Source organism: Pseudonaja textilis, chromosome 2 (assembly GCF_049901715.1).
Source record: "Pseudonaja textilis isolate UNSWEBS1 chromosome 2, rPseTex1.2, whole genome shotgun sequence".
NCBI classification, from domain to species: Eukaryota; Metazoa; Chordata; class Lepidosauria; order Squamata; family Elapidae; genus Pseudonaja; species Pseudonaja textilis.
The window spans coordinates 15,536,990-15,557,306 of NC_141991.1; the positions used below are offsets into that span (position 1 = coordinate 15,536,990).

The window sequence follows — 20,317 nt, forward strand, 5'->3', positions numbered from 1 at the left end:
TGCTATCTGTGTATGCACGATACCTAATATTTTATTTCTAATGCTCCCGCCGCTATGGACATGGCCCCAATACATTAAAAATAAAATAAAATACAGGTAATCCTCAACTTACAATAGTTCATTTAGCGACCGCTCAAAGTTACAACAGAACTGACACAAGCAACATGACTGTTTTTCATACTTTAGGACCATTTTCCCATGGTCACTGGATCAAAAGTCAAAACAATTGGCAACGGGTTTCATATTTATGACGGTGGCAGCATCCCAGGGTCATGGGGTTCTCTTTTTGTGACCTTCTGACAAGTGAAGTCAATGGGGAAGCCAGATTTCACTTAACAACTGAACAACGGCAGTGATTCACTTAACAACAGCAGCAAGAAAGGTCGTAAAATGGGACAAAATTAACTTAACAATGGTCTCGCTTAGCAACAGAAATTTTGAGGCTCGATTGTGGTTGTAAGTTGAGGATTACCTGTGAAAACCGAAGATCAGGTAGCAATTAAAAGTTACCTGAAAAGGATACAATCAGTATCTACCACGCTACTTTTACAATTGCAATGAAAACAACAAGGTGTGGATATGAAAATCTAGATCTACTTTCTCTTTACTGATAAACAGAGAAACAATGCCAACATATTTGCAATCCTGCCACACACTTGTTGACAAAACACAGGTAGTCCTTGACTTACGACCAGCATTGAGGCCCAGGTTTACCTTGCCAAGTGAGACATCTGTTCGGGGAATTGTACCCCATTTTATGACTTTTCTGGCCACTGTTTGTTAAGTGAATCTCTGTACTTGTTAAGTTAGTAAGCTGGTTGTTAAGTGAATCTGGCTTCCCCATTGACTTTGCTGGTTGGAAGATCCACAAATTGGGGATCACTTGAAGGGGGGGTGTCAAGTGATCCCCAATTTGCAGATCTTCCAGCCAGCAAAGGGGCGTGGCAGGAGACTGTGACCGTCATAACTATGAGTCGGGTGTCAAGCATCTGAATGTTGATCACGTAACCATGGGGAAGCTACGACGGTCATAAGTGTGAAGAATAGCAATAGCACTTAGACTTATGCACCACTTCACAGTGCTTTACAGCCCTCTCTAAAATGGTTTACAAAGTCCCAACAATCTGGGCCCTCATTTTACCTCAGAAGGATGGAAGACTGAGTCAACCTTGAGCCGCTAAGAATTGACCTCCTGGCAGTGGGCAGAGTCAGCGTGCAATACTGCATTCTGACCACTGCACCACCCCGACTCTTAAAAATAGCAATAGCACTTAGACTTCTGTACCGCTTTACAGTGCTTCACAGCCCTCTCTAAGTGCTTTACAGAGTCAGTATTGCCCCCAGCAATCTGGTTATAAGTAGCTTTTTTCAGTGCCATTGTAACTTCGAACAGTTATAAGTCGAGGACTATCTGTAATGTGCAGCTTTAGTGGTGCCCTTGCCAGATTCTTAAACTCTGTCGACAAACCCCCAGATTATAAAGAAATGGAAACAAATGTGACTGGGCATGCGAGGCCTGCCACGGTGCTGAAGCCAACCTCGCACCCTCCTTTTGAGATTTTTATTGATTTACTTATTTACTTATTTAGTCAAGCATGTATTAGATAACAGATATAAGTATAAACATGATTATTAATACATGAAATGGATACGAATAAAAAGGGAACATTGGGACAGGGACGGTAGGCACGTTGGTGCGCTTATGCACGTCCCTTACAGATCTCTTAGGAAAGAGGTAAAGTCAATAGTAGACAATCTAAGGTTAAAGTTTTTGGGGTTTGGGGAAGAAACCACAGAGTCAGGTAGAGTATTCCAGACATTGACCACTTTGTTGCTGAAGTCGTATTTCCTGCAATCAAGTTTGATGCGGTTAACCTTGAGTTTGTATCTATTGTGTGCTCTTGTATTGTTATGGTTGAAGCTGAAGGAGTCATTGACAGGTAGGACATTGCAATAGATAATTTTATGTACTATGCTTAGATCAGACCGAAGGCAGCATAGTTCTAAGTTGTCTAAGCCTAAAATTTCAAGTCTGTGGGCATAAGGTTTTCTGTTGCGAGTAGCGGAGTGGAGGACTCTTCCCGTGAAATATCTCTGGAGTCTCTCGATTGTATTAATGTCCTATATGCAATGTTGGTCTAGCAAATGTTTTGTATGTTTTAATTAGCAGTACAATATTACCGGAGAAAAAGCTACACAGGATTAAGTTAACAACTCTTAATGCCTTTTTGGCTATGTAGTTACAGTGGGCTCTAGATGTCACCTGCAGGAACCCTGGCGTGCAACCCTCAGGGGTACCTGCCTGTTCCAGTCCTACCTGTGCTACCTGGGGTGCTCCTTTTCTCCTGTGTGTTTTGAATGCTGGAAAGAGGGAGGGACTGAAGGAAAAGAACAGATCTCTTAACGTTCTGCCTCTTGCGTCCGTCTCCAAAACACACATTTCCATCTACTGGGAAAATACAGCACAGGCTAGAAGCTGGAAATTTACCAAGCTGAGTTAAAGATTAGTGTAAGAGCTGCTCGCATGCAAAATTTATCCTGCCCAAGGACTGTTTAAAATGGTGTATAACAGAATAACGGAGTTGGAAGGGACCTTGGAGGTCTTCTAGTCCAACCCCGTTCCAGCAGGAAACTCTGTCTGCAAAGTGGGGTACGCACTTACTAGGGGTGCACAAGATGACCCACTGGGACGTGGAGGGAAACATTAGACTGTCTGCTGCTATTTATCAGGGGTGCAAAAATACACAAGAAATCGGTGAGGTTGCTAAGAGCTGACGCAAGTTATACAGAATGCACATAATGTCATACTGTATCTATGGGAGCGTGCTTTAGATTAAAAATAAATAAGAATTTAAGCTAGATTAATATTTAATGTGCAAAATATACAAAACGTAATGGATTGGAACTGTTTTATAATGCAAATGATATTAATGTAGCAATAGACATGTATAATAATTTATAAATAACAGAATAACAGAGTTGGCAGGGATCCCGGAGCTCTTCTAATCCAAACCATATATTATTTTCCACAAATGATTGTCCAGACCTTTCTTAAAAGCTACCAGTGTTCGAACACCCACAACTTCTAAAGGCAAGTCGTTCTACTGGTTGCTTTTTCATACTGACGGGGAATTTCTCCTTAGTTCTAGGTTGCTTCTCTCCTTCCTTAGTTTCCAAACATTGCTTCAAGTCCTGACTTCAGGTGTGTTGGAGAATATGTTGACTCCCTCTCCTTTGTGGCAGCCCCTCAAATATTGGAACACTGCTATCCTGTCACCCCCCTAGTCCTTCTTTTCACTTGTTTAGTGAGAAGAAACGAACAAGCGTGCATTGTGGAAGGCACGCTGAAAATAGCTTTACTGATCAAGGCATTGGATCATCGGAGGAAAACGGTTGTGAGTTAATCTTAACAATCACTGATAATAACCCTCTTTTGTGAGTGAAAACCCCTTCAAGGCAGCTTGGCAAAAAAAAAAAAAACAAAAAAAAAAACACCTTATCATAAAAGGGAGATATCCATTGAAGCCACTCACCTTTGAGGAAGCTCGGCATACGGAGTTGATAGCTGTGAAGTCTTCGGTTCCCTCCAGGAAGAGAAGCAAAAAATAAAAAAAAATAAAAATATGTCAGGACACTGGGACTGTTTCATGCAAATGGTACAGAGAGAAAGAGAGAAAGAGAGAGAGGCGAACTCCCCAACTGAAGGGAGTAACACCTGACTCAGGATGTGACGTGTGACAGGGGTGTATCAGATGTGTGAGAGACAGAGGAGTATAGCCCGAGGCGGTCACATCCCCGCTTGTGTGGAATAAACACAACGGGTGTGGGGAAAGGAAAGGTCACACGCATTCGCCTTCAAGCCCTCCGGAGGGAAAAGTGCAAGAGAGGCTTTACTTTCTCTCTGCCAGAGAGTTTTTTTGAACACTCACATTTTCCAGTCTCTCGGGTGGCAAAAAACAACAACAAGAGGAATGCCACAAAATTCAGTGGGGAAACGGGAGTGGGGGGAGGTTTGTTATGGGCGGGCTTGCTATGCGCAACGACGTCCAGGCTTCCCACCGCTTCAAACTGTTCATGTTAGGAAGGCTGAACATGAAAGAATTTCCTCAGGAGCGCCTGTGTGAATCACAACGGACAGGCTGTTGGTATTGCGCTGACGAGCATTTGGCTTAACGGGGGTTTTAGTTTAATTTACAATAGTTTATAAACTAAAGTTTATATGCCACCCTTGGCTGGGGGAGTGCCACACATAGCTTACAGGTTCTCTTCAACAGTTCGTATAGTGACCGTTCGAACCTTACAACGGCACTGAAAAAAAGTGACTTATGAGTGTGTTACACACTTACGACCGTCGCAGCAAATCCCCACAAGCCACGGGATCAAAATTCAGAGGCTTGGCAACTGATTTATACAGATAGTCCTCAACCTTTCATTTAGTGACGGTTCAAAATTATAATGGCGCTGAATGCATTATGACTGTGTTTCACACTTACAACCGTCATGGTCCTGTTATCAAAATTCAGGGGCTTGGAGGCTGATTTATATAAATAGTCCTCGACTTACAACATTTCATTTAGTGACCGTTCAAAGCAGAGGTGGTATTCAGCTGGTTCCGACCAGATCTGGAGAACCGGCAGCGGAAATTTTGAGTAGTTAGGAGAACCAGCAAATATCACCTCTGACTGGAGATTATCCTGCCACGCCCACAGAACCAGTAGTAAAAATTTTTTTAATTCCAACACTTGTTCAAAGTTACAGCGGCAGTGAAACGATGAGCTATGACCGGGTTTCACACTTATGACTGTTGCAGCAATCCCCATGGTCACGTGATCAAAATTCAGATGCTTGGCGACGGTTTTATATGGGTAGTTCTCGACTTACAACATTTCATTTAGTGACCATTCAAAGTTACAACGACACTGAAAAAAATGAATGATGACTGTGTTTCACACTTATGACCGTTGCAGCTTCCCCATGGTCACATGATCAAAATTTAAATGCTTGGCAACTAACTCATATTTGTGAGGGTTGCAGTGTCCCAGGGACATGTGACTTTCTGACAAGCAAAGACAGATTCACTTAGCAACTATGTTACTAACTTAAATGCTACAGTGATTTGCTTAACAACCATGGCAAGAAAGGTCATAAAATGGGGCAAAATTCCCTTAATGACTGTCTCACTTGGCAACAGGCTCAATTGTGGTCGTAAACCAAGGACTACCTATAATCATGGTTAGGGCAAAAGAGTTCTCAATGAAGAAACCAAAGCTTTTAGTCCCAATCGCTCTGCCATTTTGCGGTGGGGCAAAGAATTCAGAAAAGAGGTTATTACAGGTAGTCCTCAACTTATGACCACAATTGAAGCCAACATTTCTATTGTTAAGTTAGACATTTGTTAAGGGGCTTTTGCCCCATTTTACGACCTACCCACATTTATTAAGTGAACCACTGCAGTTGATAAGTTAGTAAACCCGGTTGTTAAGTGAAGCTGGCTTCCCCATTTGACTTGGCTTGTCAGAAGGTCACAAAAGGGGATCACATGACCTCCCGGGACACAAACATGAATCAGTTTCCAAGCGTGTTAATTTGGATCACATGATCTTGGGGATATAAGCAGGGGTGGGCTTCAAAAAGTTTAGCAACTGGTTCTCTGGCCGGTTGTTGGGTGGGCGTGGCCATGGTGGGTGTGGCCTAGTCGGCCTTCTGCACCACGGGAAGGGGGTGTTTTCACCCTTCCCGGGCTCCAAAGGCTTTCCTTCAGCCTCCTGGAGGGTGAAAATGGCCTCCCCGGGCTCCGGAGGCTCTCTGGAAGCTGGAAACGGGCCCATTTCTGCCCTTCCCAAACTTCTGCGAGGCCCATTTTTCTCCCTCCCTGAGCCTCCATGCGAGCCCTGCATTTACCTGGGATCCCAAATGGGCCACGTGGGGACTCCTGGGAAGGGCCGGTAGGGCAGCCAGTCATTGGAACCACTGGTTCAGCGAACCAGATGTAAAATTAGCATCCGGTTCACACAAACCGGTGCAAACCAGTAGCCACCCACCCTTGGATGGAAGTGTGAAAAATGGCTCTACGTCACTTTTTGCAAGGATGTTGTAACTTTGAACAGTCACTAAATGAATGGTTGTAAGTCAAGGACTGCCTGTATAAGTAGAAGTTGGGAACGCTGCAAAAAAGGCCTTTGGCTTCTGAAGCTGCCAAGAACCCCCACCCCAACCCTCCACCTCAAGATTGACAGGTGATAAAATAAGAACCAGCCCGTTGCTTGTTCCCCTTTTCTCTAGTGGAATCGATTCCCCAGTTTAACTGGTTTCTCTGGGTTTCACAATTCTCAGGATTGACTAGTTTGTGGTTAAAAACTCGAGGCTAAAAACCCAAGGTCGATAAATGTTTTGCATACTCGTAATACTGCATTCCTATTGGACAGATACTGCCGCCTAGCGATTGGTAGATAACAACAGTTCTAATTGGCCGCCTAAGCGGCGGGAGTTTTAAATAAATGCCATTGGTTGCGAGCCACCAGCAGCCGCTATAAAAAGGGCTGCCGCGGCTTGACTTTAGTTGAAGTTACTGATAGTTTAATAAAGAGCTGAATTCAACTCCGGTCTCGAGTCTGCTTTGTTCTGGCGATAGAACAATAAGAATGAGCACCGGTGGAAAAGGAAGGAGCTGAGCCCCTCTGACCAGCTGCTCAGCCAAGGGATGTAAACAACACCGCAACCAGGCCCAAAACTTTCAAAAATTCTTCCTCCCTTCAGATTCCTCTTGTTTATCACTAGAATGTACAAGAAGAAATCCTTGTTTCTATTATCAGCCAGATAGAAGTAAGACGTTCTCACTAACCGCTTTGAATGGAGCAGACTTCCTTCAACCTTGTACCTTCTAGATACAGGCAGGTCTCAACTTACAACCGTTTGTTTAGGGACTGGAAAAAAAGCGACTCATGGCTGTTTTTCACACTGATAACCCGTTGCAGCATCTCCATGGCCACGCAATGGAAATTTGGATGCTTGGCAACCGGCTAATATTTATGGTGATCGCCGTGTCCCAGGGTCATGTGTGACAAGCATTCTGACAAGCCAAGTCAATGGGGAAGTTTTAACGACCCTATTACTAGCTTAACAACTACAGGGATTCGCTTAGCGACAGTGGCAAGAAAAACGGGGCAAAACTCAATCAACAATTGTCTCCCTGAGTGAGATTTGGGGCTCGACTATGGTCGTAAGCTGAAGACAAGCTGTAATCCTGATCTTCAGTCCACAGAACAACTAATCAGCACCGCTCTATCAGGTAGGACAGGGGTGCAAAACTCAAGGCCCAGGGGCTGGACCTGGTCCATGGGGTGCTTCGATCTGGCTGCCCTGGAAATAGTGAAGGCCCAGCCCACAGTGCTTCTGCCAGCAAAAATGGAGCTCTGTTTTCGCCTGCAGAGTTGTGTCAAGCCCAAAATTGATATGCATGTAGCCATTTTATTTAGTCTTATTATATATTCCTTTTCTTTCTTTCTTTCTCTTTGCTGGTTATGGGGAGAATGGTTTCGGGCTTGCCACATTCCTAAGATGGGAGGAGTGGAGATAGAGAGAGTTGTTTAGGCTAGGTGGTTCTCCTTCCCGTGGGAACGAAAGCTGACCCTGCTGAGACCTGGAGGTGGAGATTGATGACACTAGGCGACGTTGATTTACTTCTATTGGAGAATGTGACTTTGGGGGGCTGTTTCTAACTCCCAATATTATGTGGTGTAATTCTGGGTTGTGTCAGATCTGGAATTACAAGAGACTTTGCCAATTTGATGTTTTCCTAAATAAAATAAATTGTTTTGGAAGGTGGACTTTGCCCTTTTCTTTTTAAATGGATTTCATCACTTGGAAACCTGACGGGTTGCAGGAGGCCGTCGCAGCCGGAAACTGAGCTCAGGAGCCCATTTTCACTGGCAGAGCTTTTGGGTCACCACAGGCTCCCATGACAATGAGCTGACCACGCCCACACTGGCCACACCCACCATGTTCCCCCCCCCCCCAAAGTCAAACACAACCCTGATGTGTCCCTCAATGAAATTCAAGTTTGACACCCCTGAAATGGGAGTTGGTTTCAATGAGCAATGGTTGAACCTTGCCTAAACTTCATTGCTATGAGAGGAAGTTGATTCAACATTCAAATTGCTCCTTTATTTATCTTCCACCCATCTCCATTTGATCACCCATCACAAGAATTATTCACAGCACAATATTTGCTGCAAGTCCCTGACTATACAGTCATAAATTCCAAATGACTTTGTCAATTGCAGCCAAGCAATTCCTATGCCTGCTTTTATTCAAGAAAGTTTTGCTAACTTGATCAGGCAGACTGCACTACGGTTCCAATAATTTGCCCACAATCAGCCGAGCGACTTGTGAGAAGTAGAAGTAACTATCATGGGATGACTTTTAATATTATATCCTACAATAAGCCTTGGCTTTGTGTCCCCAGGACTGTGGAATGAGGAAGTCAGAGGTTGTGTAATAGGACAAGTGAAGGCTTGCTGATTAAATAACCAATTGACAAAGATAGATAATAGGATTGTTCCCTCCCTTATAACCACAGAGACACTTTTTAGTGCATGTGGGCTGTGTTGGTAAAGATTCTCTAGCAACTGTCTAATAGGCAGAAATGCAGGTGGCCCCAAAAGCTATTCCTGACCCAGAAAAGGGTGTTGAATTTCTGCTTTTTTTGATGGTAATGGTATTTGTAGTAATCCCATAAAATGTGTATTTACTTATCTATCTCCCTCTGCTTCCAGATGGTAACCACAGTTCTCCAAGGCCTTGGGTGATAGTTTTTCCCCCACTTTAGCTAGAAAGTCAAATCAGTTGACATATTAAGCCTTGACTTTTTGGAGCCACAGTTAGGATATGCAATGGCTCAGCGGTTAAAGATGCTGAGCTTGTCAGCTGGAAAACTGACAGCCGGGTTCGAGACCCAAGCACTGCACATCAGGGTGAGAGCTCTCATTACTTGCCTCAAGCTTCTGCCCACCTAGCCGTTTGAAGGCATATACATGCAAGTAGATAAATAGGTACCACTTCGGTGGGAATGTCTTCTGGCCACGCTGGCTCCCACAGCTAAGAAACGGAGATGAGCATCAGAAATGAACATTGGTTTGGTTTGTTGACTGAGTCACAGCTATAATTGCACTCAGACAGTATTATTACCAAACACAATCGATAAAACCATCACTGGCTGAGTTGACATCTTGCTCTAAGCTGCACAAATGGTTTTGGATTTACGACCACAACTTGAAACCATAATTTCTGTTGTTAGAAAGAAAGGTGTTACGTGAGCCGCACCCAATAGTTGTTAAATGAATCGTATAGTCCTTAAGTGAATCCAGTTTCCCCCACTGACTTTGCTTGTTGGAAGCTGGCTAGGAGGATCACAAATGGCAACCACCTAACCCCAGGATGTTGCAACCATCGTAAATTCACACAGGTTGAAAAGTGCTTGAGTTTTTGGTCCCATAACCGCAGGGATGTTTACAACAATCATAAATGCAAGGACTGGTTATAAGCCACTTTTTTCAATGCCACAGTTGCTAAATGAATACTTGTAAGTCGAGGACTACCTGTAAATCATTGCAGACTTCAATAGACAAGCTAATAAAAGCCACCAGGTCACCGCATTGGATGAATACAATCCATAGAATCGGGATCAGAATAGAGCTGGAAGGGACCTTGGAGGTCTTCTAGTCTAGCCCCCCTGTTCAAGCAGGAGAGACCCTATACCACTAGTTATCAAACTAGATTTCATTGTGGGCCGCATCAGCGTTGTGGTTGTCCTTGGGTGGCCCTGGCACCAATGGGGATCCTGGCTCCCCAGGGTCATATGATCCAAATTCAGAAACTTGGCAACCGTCTCAGATTTATGACAGTTGCAATGTCATGTGACTTCCTTTTTGCGACCACTTCTGACAAAATCAATGGGGAAGCCGGATTCACTCAACAGCCGTGTTAGGAACTTAACAACTGCAGTGATTCGCTTAACAACTATAGCAAGAAAGATCATAAAATTGGGCAAAAGCAGAGGTGGTATTCAGCAGGTTCTGACCAGTTCTGGAGAACCGGGAGCGGAAATTTGAGTAGTTCAGAGAACCGGCACATACCACCTCTGACTGGCCCCGCCCCCATCTATTCTCCTGAGTGCCAGCTGATTGGCTGGGTCTTCTTTCGTTGCCCTGCACAGGAGAACGGAGCTGGAAAGCAGGTTAGTGGACTGGGGGGGAATGGAGATTTTTCAGTATCCTTCCCCTGCCATGCCCACCAAGCCATGCCCACAGAACTGGTAGTAAAAAATTTGAATCCCACTACTGGGCAAAACTCTCTTCACCAATGTTTCGCTTAGCAACATAAAGGTTGGGCTCAATTGTGGTTGTAAGTCAAGGACTACCTGTAGTTCTGAAAGCACTTAACAAACTGCCCTCAGCATGTTTGCAGAGCATATATTCTCATTTTCCAAACACACAGTCACACTCTCACACACACACAAACGGCTTTGTGTTTGGAACAACTGCCATCTTAAAGCTTCCTTACATGAGTCAGTTTGTTTTTCCCCTCACCCTTCCCCAGCCTTGCATAAACAAGCAAGCCTCCTTCCGTACCCTCGGAAGTAACCTTTTCTAACTTACCATAAGGGTGCAAGTACGAGAACATGAACAGGCAACCTGGGCCTGCAGGACAGATCCTCCACCAACGAGTCCCTGGAACTGGATTCGCACCTCGCGCTGAACCGCAACGTGGCCGGTTGCTTCAGCAAAGTTTTGCAATGTGGATTTGCAAAGCCATCGTTTCTGAGCATGGTGTGTTGAGTGAACCCCGGCCTGCGGATGATTCATTTCACACAGAGGTTGTAGCTTTTTGTCCCTGGTATAAATGCCACCCAAGCCTACAGAGGCAGGATTTTAAGAGTGCTCAGCTCTGAAATGCATCAGAAATACAACAGGCACAGCAGTTCGGTGCAGAAGGACATCAGCGGTCAGCCCTGTGTGACAACCACAGCTGTCCCTTGGATTTAAGAAGGAATGAAGAGAGACAAAGTGTTGACAGACGTAGGATTATAAATCCTTGAGAAGAGGCACACCAGAAATTGGAAGCATTTAACCCTCTGAATTTTTCCCTTGCAAGTCAACAAGATAAGACAAAATCATTCCCTTCTACCCAGCCAAGCTGCTGATCCCTGTTACTCCATTTTGTCCAATTTCATTGGCAGAGACTCCCAGAAGTGCACTTTCACTTTTCCCAGGAAAATTTTCCTCAGAAAAACAGAATATAACAGAATAACAAAGTTGGAAGGGACCTTGGAGGTCTTCTAGTCCAACCCCCTGCTCAGGCAGGAAACCCTATACAATTTCAGGCAAATCGTTGTCCAATCTCTTCATTAAAAATTCCAGTGTTGAGACACTATATACAGGAGTCTCTGTGGTTAAATTGGGAGAAGATTAAAAGACAATGTTATTTGAAAATTCCAGTCTGGCTATCGACTATTGAAGCATTTTCTTATCCTATAATATACAAAAAGGAACAAACAGTTAGATATGGTGAAATACTGAATGAAAACGGTGAACTTAAATCTATACAAAAACTAGAGGAACAAGGTATAAAGATGAATTGGTTTTCATATGCGCAAATACATTCAAGGTATGATAAAGATTCTAAAACAGAAGGTTTCTATGATAAATTGACTGACAGATAAGATTTTGACAGGTACTGATGAAAAGGTGATTAAAAAATTGTATGGATATTTATTAGAAATTAAACTAGAAGAAGAACAAGTTAAAGAAACTGTGATTGCTTGCGGGAAGAATTTTGGATATGGGATTGATCTAGAGACATGGCAAAAATTGTGGTCTCAAAATTATAAAATGACAATGTCAACAGCATATAAAGAAAATTTGTATAAGATGTTTTACAGGTGGCACTTTCCCCCGACAAGAATAGCAAGAATGTTCAAGAATAAATCCAAAAACTGTTGGAAATGGCATCAGACACCTAGCTCATATGTGGTGGACCTGTGCGGATGCTAAAAAATACTGGACTAAAATCCACACGTGGTTGGAAAAAATGACAAAAAAGCATATAGATTTGAAACCAGAAATATTTTTATTGGAAATTTTACCTGAAATATATAGTAAAGACTTGAAATACCTGATTGTAAATGTATTAACAGTGGCCAGGATTGTATTTGCTAAAAACTGGAAAAATGAGAAAATACCATCACAGGAGGAAATCATTAAGAAAATATTGGAATGTGCTGAAATGAGTAGATTGACATTTGAAATTAGAGAACAAGATGATAAACAATTTTATAAAATTTGGAATCTATTCTATCAATCATTAGACAATAAAATATAGTAATGGAATATGTAGACTTTTAGAAAATAATAAAAATGTATTCTTTTCTTATTATATCTACAAAATGATTCTAGGATAGATCTGGGATGATAATATGAATTGTCATAAAACAAATTAAGTAAAATATGATCATTTTGTAAACATGAATGAATAAAAGTATAGTCAAATGATTGATTAATAATGATATTAATGTATTTAATATATTGATTGAAAATACGAGATTATATATAATGTAATTATAATTGAAGACTATGAAATGGAAGCACAAAACAATTTGTAAACCAACCGGCACGCTGTATGTACATATATGGAAGATGGCCTGATGTTTTTATGTTTTGTTTGTTTATGTTTGTTTTAAAAACCAATAAAAATTTATATAAAAAAAAATTCCAGTGCTGGAGCTTTCACAACCTCTGGAGGGAAGTCATTCCACTGGTTAATTGGTCTCACTGTCAGGAAATTTCTCCTTCGTTTTAAGTTGCTTCTCTCCTAGATTAGTTTTCACCCATGGCTTCTTGTCCTGCCTTCAAGTGCTTTGGGCCCTTCTTCTTTGTGGCAACCCCTTAAGACCTATGCAGGGGTGGGATTCAAATTTTTTAACAACCGGTTCTGGCTAAGTTGGTGGGCATGGCTTGTGGTCATGTGACTGGGTGGATGTGGCTTGGTGGTCATGTGACTGGCTGGGCGTGGCCAACTCAACATCACTCACATTGAGGCACGCATTTGCTCGCCTGGCCTCTCATGACTGTGGGGATGCTGCAACAGCCGTAAGTGTGAAAAACAGTCATAAGTCACTTTTTTCAGTGCCATTGTAACTTTGAGTGGTCACTCCACACAAGCAAAGTACCAATAAAGGAAGGGGAAAAAAACTTCAGAGAAGTTCCTAAGACAGGAAGTCTAGTCCTGCCAAGAATGTAATAAGGGTTAACGGAGAGGCAGTTTCTGTAAGCAACACCAGAATGTTTCCTTCCTGCCTTCCTTACAGGACTAGGCCAGTAATTTCTCCTAACAACCGGTTCTCTGAACTGCTTAGAATGTTAGCAACCGGTTCTAGCGAATAGGTGCGAACTGGTAGAATCCCACCCCTGGACCTATGATGGTAAACCTATGGCACAGTTCCAGAAGTGGCATGTAGAGCCAACTTAGTCAGCAAACGAGCCGTCACCCCGGAGCAGGTCCACTGTGCATGTGCGCCCGCCACGCGCCTGCCAGCTGATCATCAGGTAGCTGCTGTGCATGTGTGGAGGGCGAGTGGGAGACACACATGTATGCTCAGAAAAGCACGGGGCACGCAGGGGGGTCACGTGCGCATGCACAGATGTGCATGCACAAACACGTGGCGTGCATGTGGGGGGTTGTGTGCGCATGTGCAGTGGGTGTGGAGGGGCCCATGTGCATTGCCTTATGGGTGTTTGGCACGCAAGGACGGAAAGCTTAGCCATCACTTTCTTAAGGCAACGGGTGTCAAACTTGCGGCATCACGTTGCCATCACGTGATGTTTTTGCAATGTTTTTCCCATTTGCGGGATTGGGGTGGGCATGGCCTGCGTATGATACATCCAGCCCGCAGGGCACCAGTTTGACACACACACCCCCCCTTAGAGAGCTAATTCCTTCCCTTTATAAGCTTTATAGCGTTTTTTTTTTTTTTGCACCCTTACAACCTTTGTAGCATCCCCAGGATCAGGTGATCAAAATTCAGGTGCTTGGCAGTTGGTTCGTATTTATGACCATTGCTGTGTCCCAAGGTCATGTGATCCCCTTTTGCAACTTTCTGACAAACAAAGTCAATAGGGAAGCCAGATTCACTTAACAACCGTGTCAGAGGTGGTATTGAGCAGGTTCTGACCAGTTCTGGAGAACCGGTAGCAGAAATTTTGAGTATTTTGGAGAACCGGCAAATCCCACCTCTGACTGGAGATTTTACAGTCTCCTTCCCCTGTCACGCCCAGCAAGCTACGTCTACAGAACCAATAGTAAAAAAAAATCGAATCCCACCACTGAACCATGTAACTAACTTATCAACTGCAGTGATTCCCTTAACAACTGGCAAGACTTGTTATAAAATGGGGCAAAACTCATTTAACAAATATCTCCCCCTTAACAGCAGAAATTTGGAGCTCGATTGTGGTCGTAAATCAAGGACTACCTATAGTCTGAGCAATTGAGTGCCTGGCTTCCAAATTGGCCTATGATTTCCTGTGGACTTAGATCCCCAAAGAGTCTTGATTTTTTTTTTCCAGTCTTCAGGTATTCAAATGCATTTTGAACCAAATGCTGTGTAGAAGCCCAACCTTTTAAGTTTGTTTTGAAGCAGGGGTGTCAAACTCAAGGCCTTGGGCTGGATCCGGCCCACAATGTGGCTGGATCCGGCCCATGGGATCATCTTGGAAAATATAAGGGGCCAGCTCATGTCGCTTAGGCCTGGTCTACCCAGTGCGAAGAGGAGAAACATCAGGCCTGCATGGCTTCGGCCCGGTCTACGCAGTGCGAAGAGGAGAAACATCAGGCCTGTGTGGCTTCGGCCCGGTCTACCCAGTGCGAAGAGGAATCATGCCAGCAGTTTGGGAAGTGGCATTGTTGGAAATAACTCAGAGCCAGCAAAAAAACCTTGGATCGTTGAAATCAAAGAGGATTTATTTAAAAGAAATATTAGACAGTTTGCAAAGCACTGGTGGTCTTTAGAACCTCAAAAAGCAGGTTCAAAAATCAAAAGCCACACCTTTAGAACCTCAAAACATATTTCATGTACAGTTTCATCTCATCGCCTAAGTTCCCTCCTTCTTTGAGACTCATTCCCTCCCAGCTTCAAACTCATTGGATTTGCTCTCAGGTGTTGCAGCTAATCCTAGGATGTCTCTAGGGTCAATTATCTCCTTCCATTATGTTCTCATCTGTACCACTCCATACCTCTCACTTTGGCTGCCCAAGTGGCATCTTTCCTTAGCGTTAAGGAATGTAGTATCCGCTCATCGGGGCCTCTTTCTAACTTCTGAAGATACAATTTAAAAGCTCATCAGATACTACCATTTTTCCAAAGAGATTATAACAACCCCCCTCAAAACATAATAATAATATAAAAGGCATATACATAAGATAAAAATATAAAAAGGCTTAATGGAGCTTGTCAAAAGAATAAAAGCTAAGCATTGTAGATACAAGGAGATATATTTCATTTGATAACAGATTAACAGAGAGGGAAGGGACCCTACAGGTCATCTAGTCCAACCCACATTTGTGACACTTTTACGCGTCTTAAATACTATTTTGTTTTTGAATTTACTTATTTCTCACAGCATCAAGATGACCACGCCCACCCAGTTGGACACACCTACCCAGTTGGCCATGCCCGTCCCCCTCCCTTCCCCCCCTGAGGTCAACCACAGCCCTGATGTGGCCCTGAATGAAATTGAGTTTGACACGCCTGGTTTATAGTGTTGCCTTTTGCGTGAGTGGATTAATTGCCTAATCTACCATTAACGCAACCTGGCTCAGCCTGTCAGGTGAACCTAGCCAGAGAAAAACTCCTCTTGGCTTTCAGGAGCATTGGGGATAACTCAATCTGATTGTTTGGTTTCCGGAGAGGCTGCTGAAAACTTAAAGCTTGAGAAGCGAGAAGCAGCTGGGTCTCTCGCTGTCTGAGCAGTGAGATTAATGAGAACTAGAAGCACTTATCTGCTCTTTGCAATGCCAGGAGGAGGCACGCCAGAGTGCCCTGCTGGGGATGTTTTGCTTTTCGCCTTTGGCCTTCAAGGACAGTTTTTAATATCGATCGGGGGGAAAAAATGAAGCCACTCTTTTTTGCCTCTCTGGAGGGTTGCTATTGGAAACACAGCTGAGATCCAAGGCTTTGTTCTAAAGTACTGACAGTTTCCCTGGACGGCCGCAGATAAAAGAGGTGGCAATTGAAGCAAGGGTTTTTGATAGCTTTATTATGATGATGATGAGATGTTGGAAGAAATGTCCATCTCAGTTCAGTTCCAAGTGGGAAGATACACACTGGAACCATGGAGACTGCATGGAAAGATGGTTTAATGGTGGACGGGACCAGTGGTGGATTCAATTTTTTTTTACTACTGGTTCTGTGGGCATGGCTTGGTGGACGTGGCAGGGGAAGGAGACTGTAAAATCTCCAGTCAGAGGTGGTATTTGCTGGTTCTCCAGACTACTCAAAATTTCTGCTACCGGTTCTCCAGAACTGGTCAGAACCTGCTCAATAACCACCTCCAGACAGGACCACATTGAGGTCCTGGGCAAAATGGCGCACATGGATGAGAGAGGGGGAAAAATTATACCCTCTGTTGGGCTTTGAACTTGCTTCCTGTTTCTGTGGCAAGAAACGTCTCCTGATTGGTTGTCAGACTCCCACGGGGCCACGCAGCGGGGTAACTTTGCAGGTTGTCTTGAGTCCCAAGCTTGGTTGAATCTTGCTGGGTGATGTAATGAAGGGGCCTTGGGCAATTCCTATTATGGCTTAACGGCTTGGAACTGAGTGAGGGCTAATCCCATCACCCTGGAGCTAAGCATCTTTTGGTGGGAGCTGCTTTCCAAAAGGATGTTACTCCTGTTCTCATCCAGGCAGGTATAATATTCTGCCTTTTTAAATATTTCCTAGAAGATTTCTCTCTTCTAGGAGAAGGATGGGTGCTAACTTTCTACAGTTATTATTAAAGAAAATATCTTCCCGGGCTTTTAACAAGGGACTGGTTTTCAAACATGATGTGGCTGATTTCTTTGTTGGACTAAGTATATGGTATGAAACCCAGATAATTGTGCTTTACTCCATAAACTATGATTCAATAGAGCTCATGCCATCTGTCATGCCATGATCTACAAAAGCCTGGCAGGAGGGTGAGTGGAGAGGTTTGGTTCAATCATACTTACGTCATGCTAAATCTTTACTTTGAAAGAAAAACAGTTGCTTGGATTCACGCCCGTGATTAAGCCAAAACCGAAGCAAATCATGATTAGGGACTGCCCACGAATCCAATTTCCAGATAGAAGTCTGCCTATTTACAATTGCAATGTGTTGAATCACAACTCTAGCAGCTCCTGTCAGCAGGGCGGAAAAGGAAATCCAGACAAGAGTTCTGGATTTAGCAGCCGCTCAAGACGCTACAAACTACACCTTGCTTAACATCCCTAATTGGAAACAGCAACTCTGTCACTAAGGCAAGCAATCATTAAGCGAAACATCACATGATGGCCCTGCCTAGCAATGGCAGTTCCAGCAGTCCCTGTTGAAGTCGTTAAGTGAATCACAGGCCTTAAGGGAGACACCACGGGACCACAACTAGTTGCTTTTTAGTCACTAAGTCATGTGCAACTATTTGTCCCACTTATCTGAAATAGTATAGGTTCTCCTGTTTGAGCAGGAGGCTGGACTAGAAGACCTCCAAGGTCCCTTCCTATTCTATTCTATTCTATTCTATTCTATTCTATTCTATTCTATTCTATTCTATTCTATTCTAAATTCTATTCCATTCTATTCTATTATTTCTATTCTAAATTCTATTCTATTCTATTTGATCTATTCTATTCTAAATTCTATTCCATTCTATTCCATTCTATTCTATTCTATTCTATTCTATTCTATTCTATTCTATTCTATTCTATTCTATTCTATTCTATTCTATTCTATTCTACCCTACCCTACCCTACCCTACCCTACCCTACTCTACTCTACTCTACTCTACTCTATTCTTTGTGACTCCAGGCAAGGCTACTGCCCCTGAACTGCCATTGCCTCCTGGAATCTGCCCAAATTCATGTTCATTGGATCAATAACCATCTCATGCTGTGCCCTCTCTTTCTCTTTTTGCCTTCCATCTTTCTCAATACCAGGGTCTTTTCCGATGGGTCCTCTCTTCTCATTAGGTGGCCAAAGTATTTGCGCTTCAGCTTCAGTATCTGACCTTCCAAAGGACAGTCAGGATCGATACCCTTTAGGGTCGACTGATTTGACCTCCTTGCAGTCCAAGGGGGCACTCAAGCGTCTTCTCCAACACCACAATTCAAGAACATACAGAATAACAGAGTTGGAAGGGACTTTGAAGGTCTTCTAGTCCAACCCTGTGCTCAAGCAGGAGATCCTACACCATTCCAGACAAACGGCTGACCAATCTCTTCTTAAAAACCTCCAGCGTTGAAGCACCTACAACCTCTGAAGGCAAGCCGTTCCATGGATGAATTGTCCATACTGTCAGGAAATTTCTCCTTAGTTCTAGGTTGGATCTCTCCTTTTTAACGTGTGGCCTTCTGATGGCTTTCCCTTTAACTTTGCCTGTCAGAATCCAGCTGGGATGATTGTAAATGGTAATCACATCTCTCTATGTATCGCTGGCAATAGTTGGAAATGTGCAGTGGTTGCCAAGCACTTGAATTGCAACCATGTGAGCATGAGGATAGCAATAGCAATAGCCCTAACACTTATATACTGCTTCACGATGCTTTACAGCCCTCTCTAAGTGGTTTACAGAGTCAGCCTATGGCCCCCCCAACAATCTGGGTCCTCATTTTACCCACCTCGGAAGGATGGAAGGCTGGGTCAACTTTGAGCCGGTCAGGATTGAACTCTTGGCAGTGAGCTGAGTTTGTCTGAAATACTGTATCCTAACCACTATGCCACCATGGTACATTGCAAAAGAAGCTACAATGGTTATGAGGATTAGCTGTAAGTTACTTTATTAGCGCCATTGTAACTTTGAACAGTTGCTGCGTGAACGATGGCTGTGAGGACTTCCTGCATTGTGAAGGTTTGAAGGAGGTTCCCGAATGATGCATAGCTATTTATAAGAAGAGTAGAGTAGAGTAGAGTAGAGTAGAGTAGAGTAGAGTAAAGTAGAGTAGAGTAGAGTAGAGTAGAATAGAACAATACAGAATAGAATTATTTATTTCCAAGTATGTGATGACACACAAGGAAATTGTCTTTGGTGCATAAGCTCTCAGTGTACATTCAAGCAACAAATGATAAACCATGTTCATAATCATACAAAATAACCATCATAAATCATAAGATACAACACTCAGTGATAGCCATAGGATACAAAATGAGCAAGCAGCATAAATCATAATAGGATGCTAAATAAAGGCAATCAACATAAATCATGAGATGCAAACAACAAGGTTATAGTCATAAGACGGAAATAGGCAATAGGAAAAAGGAGAAGGATAATAGCAAAACAGTCCTACTGGGTGATTTGATATCCCAGGAGGATAAGAGGGTGTTGTGGGAATTACCAGTAGTTGTTTAGCAGAGTGATAGCATGAGGGAAAAAACTGTCCTTGAATCTAGTTGTTTTGGCGTGAAATGCTCTTTAGCGTTGTCTTGAGGGAAGAAGTTGAAATATTTAATGTCCAGGATGTGTGAGGTTTGTTGATATTTTTAAGTCTGCTATTGCCCTCTCTCTCTCTCTCTGTCTCTCTTTCTCTCTCTCTGTCTCTGTCTCTCTCTCTGTCTCTCTGTCTCTGTCTCTCTCTCTCTCTCTCTATCAATATGTATGTCTGGGGTTCTGTGGTGCTATTTGTCCATCAATAAGAATCTTAGACTTAGAATAACTTTATTGTCACTTTAAATGTACATGGATTGGCATTCATTAAAATGAAATTTCATTCCATGCAGCTCTCAAAGGGTCACCACCTCCAATATACACTACATAAACATGACAAATAAAAAATAAATAAATATGCATATATTTGCATACATTATATGACACAGCGAAACAACACAGTCTAGTTCGGAAATATACATGTACATGGTGAGAGAATCAAATCTTGCAAGTTTACCAGACGGATGGCTTAGGGAACAAAGCTGTTATAGAATCTGCTAGTCCTGCTAGACATACTTCAAAACTTCCTCCCAGAAGGGAGCAACAGAAGCAGACCATGAAGTAGGTGTGCAGGGTCTCTAACAATGCTTTGAGCTCTAAGCACGTAGCGC

At 43.2% G+C, this 20,317-nt stretch overlaps 1 protein-coding gene across 1 annotated transcript in view; it reads right to left on the minus strand.

The window, feature by feature from the left end:
* Positions 1-3,806, minus strand: part of LOC113449092 (regulator of G protein signaling 3-like) — a 39,757-nt gene extending 35,951 nt beyond the window's left edge. Inside the window, exon 1 of the mRNA XM_087923340.1 lies at positions 3,534-3,806. The gene's annotated coding sequence lies outside the window, so the exon portion shown is untranslated. The remainder of the gene's footprint in view (positions 1-3,533) is intronic.
* Positions 3,807-20,317: the final 16,511 nt, after the last annotated feature.